This window comes from Amborella trichopoda, chromosome 5, assembly GCF_054954075.1.
Source record: "Amborella trichopoda isolate Santa Cruz 75 chromosome 5, AtrichopodaSantaCruz75HAP2 v2.0, whole genome shotgun sequence".
NCBI lineage: Eukaryota > Viridiplantae > Streptophyta > Magnoliopsida > Amborellales > Amborellaceae > Amborella > Amborella trichopoda.
In genome coordinates, this window is record NC_142340.1 from 17,960,001 (window position 1) to 17,972,778 (window position 12,778).

Genomic DNA, 12,778 nt, shown 5'->3' on the forward strand with positions numbered 1-12,778 from the left:
TTGATGGTGCAAATAATCAACTTAAGTCTTACTGTAAATTGAAACATCATCAAAGAATATAAAAATAAATCTGCATAAATATCGCTGCATGCCTCATGCATAAGACTTTGGAAGGTTCGAAGAACATTTACCAAAAACTAAATGGCATTACTAAAAATTCAGTTGTTGCCATGAGTGTAATAAGCCATTTTTGGAGTGTTCTCCTCATGTAATTGAATTTCATGACATCCAAATCGTAATCGAGCTTCGAGAACCAAGAAGCATCCAAGAGCTCATCAAGCAAGTTCTCAAGCACTAGGATCGGAAAATTTATTGACTATTATCCAAAGGAAAATTGTTTCATGCGGCGGGGACCGTAGTTCTACTTTTGCAGTCCACATCCATCTTAAAGATTGAAGCAAATAGGTGGTCTATCTGAAAAAAAAATTGAAACTAACGCTCCACATATTTTCTTAATAAAATTATTATTTTTAATTTTCAAAATTTATTTATTTTTTCATATTCATGACCCCTATGTTAGAGATTACATGTCTTTAAAAATTAGGTCCAAAAATCTGTCTCAAAAATAGATTTTTAAAAGGTAACTCATTTCTACGTGGCCTCATAAAAACTGTGTCCTTATCCAAATTGGATGGCTTGGGATGAGTCACGACGTTCGAGATTTTGTTCTTTTGGAACTTCGTGTCAATTTAATGACACTCTTACAACTACCTATTTTGGAATTCAAGGGACAACAATGATTGTAATATCCATGTGCAAAAGATTAAATGGTCTCTTTGTAGACGATCCCTGATACTCTTCAATCAATGCACATCCTCTTGCTAATGTCCTTCCTTACAAGCAACAATGACGATGAGTACATGCTAACATTAGATTGAATATTTTTTTTTTTTTTTGGACAAGAGTACAAAATTTTATTAATCACAAATGAAAAACATAAAGATTACAATATCGGAGAAACAACAATTAAATGGTCCACCAAAACTCCATCTTTTGCCCAAGAATCTACCCTATCATTTGCCTCCCTATAAACATGCTTAAAAACCACTACCTGATACCAACACATATCCAACACCTGCATTCAAAACTTTCTCAAACTCCATAAAGGCCTACCTTTTCTAGAATACCAATTGATAACATTTAAAGAGTCGCCCTCCACCATCCAACCTAGGGAAGCACAATGATCTTTCAAGAGTTTAATTCCATGCAACACCGCCAACAATTCAGTATTATTGGCGGTTGAAACCTCACAAGGTCCGTTATAAGAAAACATTTTGACACCCATGGCATCCCTAACCACTCCTCTAAAACCAGTAGGTCCTGGATTCCAATATGAACTACCATCAAAGTTAAGTTTAACACAATCATAAACTGGTGGTGTCCATCTTCCCGTAGGATGAGGCCTTACCACATATTGTTGGATAAGATGACACAAGTTCATAATGATGTCAATCTTGGATAACCCGAAACCTTCTTTTGAATTCGAATACCAAAACCAGACATTATGGAATATCTTATCTTTTATTCGAACTAAATCTGAACTCACTTCTTAAAAAGTTTGCTTGTTTCTTTCCAATCAACCTCCCAAATAACTGCCGCCCTAAAAATCTGCCATAAAATTATCCCTTTTTTTGGCAATGAAGGAATAGCGAGCTGATCAATAATACTTGTATGTTAGTGATGCAAAATCTAAGAACAACCCACTGCTTGAAGTGCCCACATCGATAGTCCATTAATAAATGGACAATGAAGGAATATATGATTAACAGTCTCTTCATATTCCTTACACAAGATGCAAAACATTAACGATCTAACTTATCACTTTTTCACAGATTATCCATGGTTAGAGCTTTATCTTGAGATAAAGTTTAAAGAAAAAACTGCACTTTATGAGGAGTATGCCGTTCCCAAATATACTTCAAGTTAACTTGTTTCCATCTTAATCTATCATGAAAAAATAAATGATAGACATATTTAACTGAAAAGGCCTCATCATTAGTAAGTTCCCACACCACCTCATCCTCATTGTATTGAGAGATACAGACTCCTTTCAAATCTTCCATGAGATTAGCAAACTGATCAATGAAGAAATTAGGTAGTCTATTATATATGATTTGTAAATCACAAGATACCCAATCTGAATCACAAGCATATGCACCACTCACTTTAACATGTTGGTTAGTGGTCTTGTAAAAAAGATCCTTATACTGCACCTTAAAAGGCCTATCACCCACCATCCATCTGAAATTCCTCACCACCAACTCTCTGGGCACAAAAATTCCTTTCCAAACTTGTGACTGAACTCGACCACCTCTACCTTTACAAATAAAGCCCACCTGATCAGTACCATATTTTGAGATCATGAGTTCTTTCCACAACTACTGCCCACCTAGTAATGATCTCCACCACCATTTAGATAAGAGAGCTTGAGTTACCATCTTAAGTTTTCGAATCCCCAATCCACCTTCCGACTTTGATGTACACTCCTTATCCCATGCTACCAAATGATATTTCTTTTTACCATCAAGAGTTCCCTATAAAAAATTCTGTGTAAGTCGTTCACTTTCTTTAATGACAGGAGCAAGCATATGTAACAATGAATGTCTATAAACCGGCAAGTTAGATCACGTAAATTTGATCAAGGTTACCCACCCTCCAGGAGATAAAAATTTTGAACTCCACAAGTCAAGCTTCGCATGAAATCTCTTCAATACATGGTCCCAAACTGACTTCCAATGCTTCTTGAAGAATACATCCGATCACATTCCTTTGTATGTGTGCATAGCAATAGGGCTGCATATTCATGGGCGTACTACTCGGCATGAGAGAAATTATGTGGTCATGTTTCCAATGAGGTAAAATCACTTTTGGTTCAATGAACACATTTGTGAATCGGGTCAAAAAAATTTCAATGTCTGGTGCTTCAATTTGTTGCTCTGACCTCTCTTCCTGCACACAACTGAACAAACATCCCACAACACTCGTATTATAGCAACCTCTCCATGTAATGGTATTCAATCAATAGAGTGTCTCTAGTTGACCACCCTTTTAAGACAACTTATCCTGCCCATTTTGATCTTCATTATTACCTTGATAAAGTTCAAATACAGGGTTTGTTACCATTGGATCCCAAGTACCACATTACATCCAACCATTGAAAAATAAGGAGGTTAGTTAGGGTGGCAAAGGGTTGGATCGGGTCGGGTCCAAGCCGATTGCGCTCGAAGTCACTGGACCTGGACCTAGACCGGATGCGCCAGGTCCAATTTTTTGACCCATATTAGGACTCGAGGCCCGACCTGACTCGACCAGAAGTTACTGAACCTAGACCCAAAAATATAGTATGGTACCCAGACCAGACCCACCGGGTCCAATTTTTGAATCCATACCTGAACCAGAGTCGGATCTACCCATTGGGTCCTAGATCTGGTCCAGGTTAGTCAATGCAAATATGGAAACATTTGAGCAGTGGCCGGTGCTAGGAAGGCATTCTCCATCCACAATTATTGCCCAAAGGTCTCTCCTTCAGTTACCTTACATCCATTTCGCTTGCACAAAAATTTGTGTACATCTTGAACTAATCAAGTTGGTGACCCTTTGTTTCTCATGACCCACATTGTTTTATAAAAAGGCACCTCAATCATTATGTACAACAAAATCTCCAAAATCTCATTTTCTTGCTCTACACCATCATATCCTTCATTTATTCCTCAGGCCAATCCCCTTCCACTAATAATGATTGTTATAGTTTACGCTTGTGACCTGGCTTGAATTTTTCATCATGATTAAAACAGAAGTCTTTCTTCCATGCTAAAATCTCTAATAGGCTTAGTTGCTTTATGAGGAATTAATTAGTTTCGATCCAAAATTAGCTTTTGAGATGATAGGCATCCTATCAGTATTCTTGGTCTGTCTCCATGAAGACATGAAAGCCCTATGGCTGAGGACATCTGAAAGGCATTCAAATTAGGCATGATACTCCTTAAAAAGAACTACTATAATTTGGTCAATGTGCAATGGAAAGTGTTGTAGATTGTAGGTCTACAAAGAATGCAAATAGCTTTAGTTGATTCAACTTTATATGTTTACTACCTTCAGAACCTTTGATATGATTCTCTCTCAATGAAATAATACCAAAGGAACCTTTTGTAGTTCTTGTATCTACTGAAACAGGAAAATTCCTCCACCCCATACAAGCATCAACGTCGAATTGAGGGAAATCTATTCATCCTAATCAACTTTCCACCACACTATTAGCCTCCCTAGATTGGGTGTGAGAACTTTCAATAATGCTCGATTCGCGGAAAGATGTTTCAGATGACGCCCTTTTACATTTGCTGTTCTTTGGTTAAACAAAAATTTTGGTGAAAAATCAGTCACTTATCTTGTGCCGACGTCAACATCTTTGATTGACTATTTTTAACTCAGGCCAAGTAGTTATGGCCATCAATGAGGCTGCAAGTACCCTCATAGAAGCAGCAAAATCATTCGACTTAACACAGGATCAGAGAAGTTTGTGTTGGAAATGTGGCCTATCAAGCCCTTCTCTTGAAAATTTATTTTTCAATAATGGTACGAAAGCCATATTGAAGTATATGTAAAATCCCATATGGTTAACATGAGCAATGCCATATACTTGGATCCATTTTTTAACTTTAATAGGATGTTGCATTGGAGGGGAAACCTAGTGTCACTGGGGGGAAAACCCAGTGGTGTGTTTGGATTTCTTGTAAGAATTTGTTTTTATATTATGGAGATATAAAGTTTATTTAATTTCTAAATATCTTTTATCAAATTGTGAGAATGCTTGGATGGCATCCTATTATGCGAGTCATTAGTGGACTATTGATAGGTTTAGCTCATTACATAGGATTAATAGTTTGGTGACAACTTGTTAATCCTAATTAGTTACACTTAATGGAATTAAGGCAAGAGTTACACTTGGATCTCAACACTTATAGACAATGAATGAGAGAGTTACAATATAAATGTGTTCTCAATAAAAGGAGGTTAACCCCTATAGAAAAGATTGAAAAAAAGATAAAAAAGTGAGATGGAAGGTGAATGAGATTCACCAAAGAGGATTCTCAAAGTATCCTGTCATCGAATAGCTCAGTCTATAGCTTTTGGTATGGAACCTTAAGTCCCTCGCGTGATTTAAGGACAGATCCGAGTAAGTTGTTTATCAATTTTATTTATTTGTTTTTTTTATTGGGACTAACAATGGTATCAACTTAAGGTTGTAAGATGCGAGGGGGTTGGGTTATCAGAAAGGCTCTGCTCTTGTGGCTGGCTAGATGGTTTGAAAGGCCTCTTGAGTTCTCTGATGGTGCCAATTTCTATTGTCATCGAGTTCAATTTTTGTTCGTTTTGTAGCATCACCAGCTTTCTTTGCAGTGCTTCATGCTCTGCTTTAATACAAAATGAAACACCATGTTTCTGGTAGACATTTTTTTTTGTGCCAAGTCTTTGTCAATGTCATTGATAGTAGTTGCGAAAGGATGATTTACAGGGATCCATCTCACTGTATCGGGGTGAACATCAGGTGGAATGGGTTCTCATTCTTTAAAGAAAAGAGTTGGTCTCTTCGATTGATATGCATGCATTCTCCTGTTTTTGATGACTTGTTACAAGGGTCAAGTGTTAAACCTATTATCGAACAAACGGTTTTTTTTTTGTCCTTTGAGAGTTCATCCATATGCAAGGCACCCTTGATTTCTGTAGTAACATATTACAATTTTTTTTTTTTGTAAGTTTGAATATGAAAACAATTTGCTAGGGTTTCAATTACAAACATTTTATAGTAAGTTCTTTATTGCCTTAATTTTTATAACAAGTTCTTTATTTCCTTAAATTAAAAATTTGTTCACATTCTATTTTATCTAAATAGCATGAAATCAATGCACTTTGAATATGAAAAGCATTTGGAAGGTTTCAATTAGAAAGATTTATGGTAAATTTTTTATTGCCTTAAATTAGAACTTTGTTCACATTCTATTTTATCTTAATAGTATGAAACCAATGCAAAGCAGTGTGTGGTCATATTTCAAAACGTAAGTCTCTCTCTTCAAAATTTTAGTTTCTCTCTCGACCTATGGATAAGTAAGTCTCTCTCTTCAATGAACATGAAGGGCACATTCATTAGCATGTCATTTACCCCTTGGGACATGAACCATGGACATCATTGAAAAATTATGTTGATGTTATTATTGTAAGACATTATTTTAGATTTTAGCTAAATATTTTAATGCCCAAAAGGCAATTTGCGTAATCTCAAGCAAATTTCAATATCCATTCATCTAACCATTTGTATGAAAATATATGGAGAGGAAAAGACAGATACACTCTCTCATCACCCATGTACACAAAGAGAAATTTGGTGTTAGCTATTTGCTTTTCTATTTCTAATATGGCCCTCTAGCAATTGTACATATTATGACAAGACAACTATTTATGTAAAGAAATACTTGATTTAAAATATTTCATGGTGATCAATACTTATGAATATTCCAAGTTCAACAATATATGTATATTTGTGATAATATTCCTTTACCTCCCTCATTTTTTTGTACAAGATTATGCATTACGATATCCTTGGAAAGTATAAAGTCATTGACCATATTGGTAGGGTATATGTGAAATCACATGCAACTAGCGTAAGGCAATGCCATATACAAAGTTATTGAGGCCAGAAAATCTCAGTATCGTATATGGCCACAATAGGGTATATGTGAAAACACATGCAAGTAGCATGAGGTAATACCATATATAAAGTTGTTAAGGCCAGAAAATCTAGGTATGGTGTATGACCATATTGGCAAGGCATATGTGAAATATCATGCAAGTAGCATGACAAATGCCATATATATGATTGCTGAGGCCAAAAAATCAAAGTGTGGTGTATGACTGCACTTACTGGGTATCTAAAAATCACATGTGGAGAGCAAGGTTCCCATCCTCGGTCCACTTTTTTTTGTTTCAAAAAATAATACATAAAGCGCGGTCCAAGGATGGAGACATTGAACCGCTGTTTTTCTCAAAAAATAAGAAAGAAAGAGTGGTCTAATACCGGACCACTCAGGAACTATAGGGCGGTCCAAGGATTCGAACATCGGACTGGCTGGGCATTGCCCTACTAACGAACAATTAAAAATAAATAAATAATAAAATATAGTTCGCGATAGCGCCGAGGGAAAATTTTGAAATAATAAAATAAAAATGGGTTGACCGACCTTCCTTGTAAATTTTGCCTATAAATAGAGCATTTTATATGGGAAACGGTTTCTATGCGGCCAGCACGCATATTGTAGAAATGCGGGCTTGACGATAAATATATTTTTAAAATATAATTTTATCTTAATTTTTAAAGAATATATAAAATGAACAAAAAAATTTAAAACTAAAAATAATAATTATATTAAAAAAAAACATTTGGACAGTTAGTTATAATTGTTTTTGGATGGACCACCTATTTGCATCCATCTTTAAGATGGATGCTTTATATCTTTGGACGACATATTGTTTCATGCTGTCTAGCTCGCATGAAACAATTTTCTTTTTATATTTTAGGTGAAGTTTTCAAATCCGTACGTAAATCACTCAACAAATCAAGGACCAAGAGGAGCACATGCATAGAGGTGAAGAATTCATTGTATATGGTGTAGAAAACAAGGCATTTCTTTTTCTTTTTTTTTTGTTTTACAGCAGTGGGTTCCCACAAAAACCCTAGCTTGCCAAGTGGCGAAACACCACGCATAGCCCAGGAGGGTGCATTTGTGTAATTGCGTGCATCGGCGGATGTGCATGTGCGTGCGCCTCGTAACTTTGACCTCATCCATCGTTGCTATTGATGTAAGAAGGACTTAGGTGATCTAGTATAATGTATGTTAATTATTAGGGTCGTGATCTCATGCAACGGTTGTATCATAGTATAATGCAACAATCTTCAAAAATCATGCTAAGACTATTTGTTTGATCCAAATTTTAAAAGACACACTCTTTTCATTTTAATGAACAATCACAAAAATGAAAATTTTGAAAAACACAACCTAGAAAATATTTTTTTAGCCAAATTAACATATGCTGTTCATTTTGATATGATGCTTAGATCTAGGCCTCAGAAAGATTTTTTATTTTTCAATTTTTTTAGATGGCGTTATTAACATTAGATGAACATTGTTAAAGAAGAAAAAAAATGATTTGAGTTCGTAAAGGCTAAGATCTTGAAATTAACCAAATGAATAGTCTAGATTTGTTGTTGGAGAGGACACATTTTGACCATATCTAGGGTTCAATCGAACCTTTTTTTTACTTGGGGATTCATTATTGAGATGAAGAGAGTGTGTATGCAAAATTTCGGGTCATACAAATACCACAAATATGGTTTTCAAGAAGTGTGGTTGCATTATACTATAATACAACCGTGGCATGAAATCACTGCCCTAAGTTTTTTTATTTTTTTTCCACACTGACTAGAACACTTACGGTGGCCTTTTACAATTAGTTCAACTCAAAGGAAATAAATAAATGAATAAAATGATCTTCACTTGCTGCCACTAAGAACGATTATTTGCTTTGAATATTAAAAGTGAATACAAACTAAAGGGAAAAGAACATCAAGAATAATGGAATGTAGAAATAAAAAAAAATGCCGGAAGATTATTTCAATCGATCTTTAAAACATCCCACACCGATCTCCTCCTCCAAGGACACATGAGATCAGAAAGATCAATCTCGGATCTCAATATGAATCATCTCGGATCTCAATATGGCTATCTCTTCACAAAATGAGAGTATAGGAACCATAAGAAGGCTTATCTCAATCTAAGTGGGGCGTGCCTACCTTTACTACTCAACCTGCTTTAGCTATCTCTTCACAAAATGAGAGTACAAAAACCATAAGGGTCATCTCAACTAAGTGGAGCGTGCCCGCCTTTACTACTCAACCTAAGTGGGGTTTGCCCACCGTTACTACTCTAGGTGAAGGGTGCCACCTTTTGCAATCTAATATGAGAGAGAGAGAGTACTTAGGGGAGAGAAGGGAGAAACATGGGGCGTCCCACCTTTTACAATGTAATATGGCAGAGATTGAGTATTTAAGAGAGAGAAGAGAGAAACCTAGAGGGGGGCGTGCCCCGGAGTGATAGAGTAGAAAGAGAGAAGAGAGAGGTGTGTAAATAAGTACATATGCCTTTTCAGAGGAGATATGATTCCCAAGATATAGCTATTACAAAAGAAATTTGAGTCATCTATTCGATCAGCCATTTTGATCAAAATGAATGAGTCAGGACTTAATCTTTCAAAATGTACCTTAGTTTCAAATTTGAATATCATAACAAATCTCCCATGTCAAATTAAATCAAAAGAACCCAAAAATTATGGATCTCCGCGGCGTGCCACTTTTGTTCCCACAAAATGGGGCGTGCAAGTTTTGTACCTGGAGTGGGAGTTTTTGTTCCACAAATTGTGGATGACTAAAAGGGTGCGTGCCACTTAAGGTCACCAAGTGGGCCCCCATGCAAATCTTAGTGGTCCAACAAACCCATGAACCTAAATAAATTATTTATTTATTTTTTATGAACTAAATATTTTTAAAAGTGATATAATGATTTTATTTCTCTTTTAATATTTTATTTAATTTTAATAAAAATAATAAAATATTTAGAATTTAAAAAATAATTATTCTAAAATTAATCATTAAATAAATAAATTTGATGGGAATATGATCTTTTAGGTACAAGATTTAATATTTCTGAAGTACTATCTGCTATTGTGGACTATGATCCACACTTGCTTTCTCAAGCTCATCCAGCAATACCCATGACCCACAGTCCAATACAAAGGCTCATGATTGCGATACCAAAAGTAACTAATAGGCAAGGGAATATAATCTTAGTTTATGGATTGCAGGTTCTCCTGTATATTCCTTATATTTAGGCATTAAGCCCCATGGAAGATTATTTCATAATAGTACAGAGGACTCTCTCTTTATTGATTAATCAAGAATATACAAGACTCCATATAAATATACGGCCAGTAACAGTTAAAGATAAATATCAATAGTTGGATAGACACCCCTACTCTTATCAAGAGATATGTATCCCTACAGATGGATATCCGTAGGGTATGATATATATCCTAATTTTATTAAGAGATATACTGATATGTATCAGTAATGATATATTAATCATTACTAACACGAGATATCCATATAATAACACTCTTCCTAAAACTCAAGATGCTTTGACACAAAGCAACTGGAGTTTGAACAATACTAAGTTACCAAAAAAAGTAGTGATCTTCAAATTGCATGAACAACAAGCACAAATTACTTGAACAACAAGCACAAAAAAAGTGCAAACCTCAAGAATAGACGGCCTCAAGAATATCCGGGATCGAGTAACGAAAACTCGATCAACATCAGACAAATAGGGATTCGAAACATCCAGGATAGAGTCACGAGAAATTCGATCATGAGCAACAGAAAAGTCTATCATCCAATAGGATTGAGTAACGAAAAACTCAATCATTAAACATGATCAAGTAAGTGAAACTTGATCATCAACCAGAATCGAGAATTCGATCATTCTCTTCAAAATGCCCTAAATGGCTAATACATGGCTTCTCTTAAAGAGATCACAACTGTCTCTATACGACGATCTCTGCGTGCTGCAACTCTCTCTCTACCTCCTTTCTCTCTCTCAATAAAACCCAATGAAAAACTCTACTCACCTACTCTACTTCTCGAAATGGAATAAACCATTTATCCCCCCTCTCTCTCATCACCGAATTATTTATTTATTCTCATCTCTCTCATCAAATAATTATTCCTCTCTCTCACCCAATTATTCATTCTCCTCTCTCTCTCATCAAATAATTATTCATCCTCTCTCGCTCATCACCCAATTATTCATTCATTCTCCTCTCCCTCTCATCAAATAATTATTCCTCTCTTTCTCACCCAACTATTTATTCATTCTCCTCTCTCTCATCAAATAATTATTCCTCTCTCTTTCTCTCTCCAAAACCACTGTTTCACATTCCATCAATCCATAATTCTCATGATATAGTTCCAACCTCTCTCTGTCTCTCCTCATCACACATCTCATATCTCCCTGCCTGCAAACTCTCTCTCTCTCCCTCTCTCTCTCTCCAAAACTACTGTTTCATTCCATCAATCCATACTACTCATGATATAGTTCTAACCTCTCTCTCTCTCTCTTCGTCACACATCTTATATCTCCCTACCTGCAAACGGCAGTTGTCTCAATACCTACACTTCAAACGCCATCGATCCTCAAGCCCCACGTCCTATTTATCCATCTCCCACATTTACCGTTCCCCATTTATCCGTAAAATCCATGGTTGAGAAGAGCTCTTCTCTCTCTCTATATATATCTGTAACACCCCATTTTTGTTGATGGATCCCTGCTATTGAGCATTTGGGGCATTTTTGCTTTCGGATCTCTCTTCTTTTCTCTCTTGAACTTTCGATTTTTTTTTGAAAACCAAACGAGATTTCGGCTTCTGGGCACTGCAAAATTTCGGGTTTCCACATTTCAATTTGTGGGTTTTTTTGCAAAAAAAAAAATCTTTAAGGAATAAGGCAACAGGCTTTGGTGGTCTTGGATTTTGTGTGAGAAAGGGCTAATGATTTGTGAGTTTTCAGTGTACGAGTACTAAATGAGGCCTTTTTGGTTTGGTTCATGTATGAGATTTTTGAAGTGAGATGAGGGATGTTTGGTGCTTAGGGCATTAGAATCAAGGGACGTGCAAAAATAGGTGGTGTAAGAGACTTCAAGTCCTTGTAGATGGTGCAACAAAAAGACGGTGTTCATACTGAAAGGCGGTGACTGAAATTTTCGTAACGAATATGAAGTAAGACTCGACAACATCAGAGAGACGACAGCTGTTAGACAGAGAGTCGCAATCAGATTGAGGGCTTCACCGATCAGAAAAACTGAAAACAAACGCTTGATGCTTGAGAGATGAAATATCAAATCAAAATCGTGAACCTTACTCTGATAGCATGCTAGAAACTGTATTTCTTTATATTTGAGCCTTAGGCCCTTACGGAAGATTATTTCAGAATACTGTAAAAAACTATCTCTTTATTGATTAATCAAGAATATACAAGACTCCGTATAAATATATGGCCAGTAATAGTTAAACATAAATATCAATGGTTATGGATAGACACCACCTAATCTTATCAAGAGATATATATCCTTACAAATGGATATCCGTACTGATATGTATCATTGTGAAACATATCCCAATTTTATCAAGAGATATACTGATATGTATCCATCATGATGTATTAATCAATACTAACAAGAGATATCCATATCTAACTCCATAGAGACGAGTTCTAAGGTCACACATACCTGATGCAACTACAACTATGATACATACGAGTAATCTCTCACACATGTGCATGCATCACCGTCAATGGACAACTGTTTTCCCAATGCCGTCATCATATGCACATGTTGTATGATGGATTAGCGATGAGGCTTTTGGCCCTCGTTTCTAAAGATCAACCATCACACACAAGGGTCACACAGTCTCTTCGCCTACTCATCTGGGCAACTCCGACGTCATCAAGAGATAACACATCAACCTTCATCAGTTTTTATTCCATGCCCAGGCATGAAGGGTTTTCTAACTCGACTGACATAGCAAGTGAAGCCTAGTCTGAGTTATGACAAATATTATTTTATATTCCTCTAAAATTTTGTATGTACAAGCTCTCATGAGAAATTTAATGGCCACATAA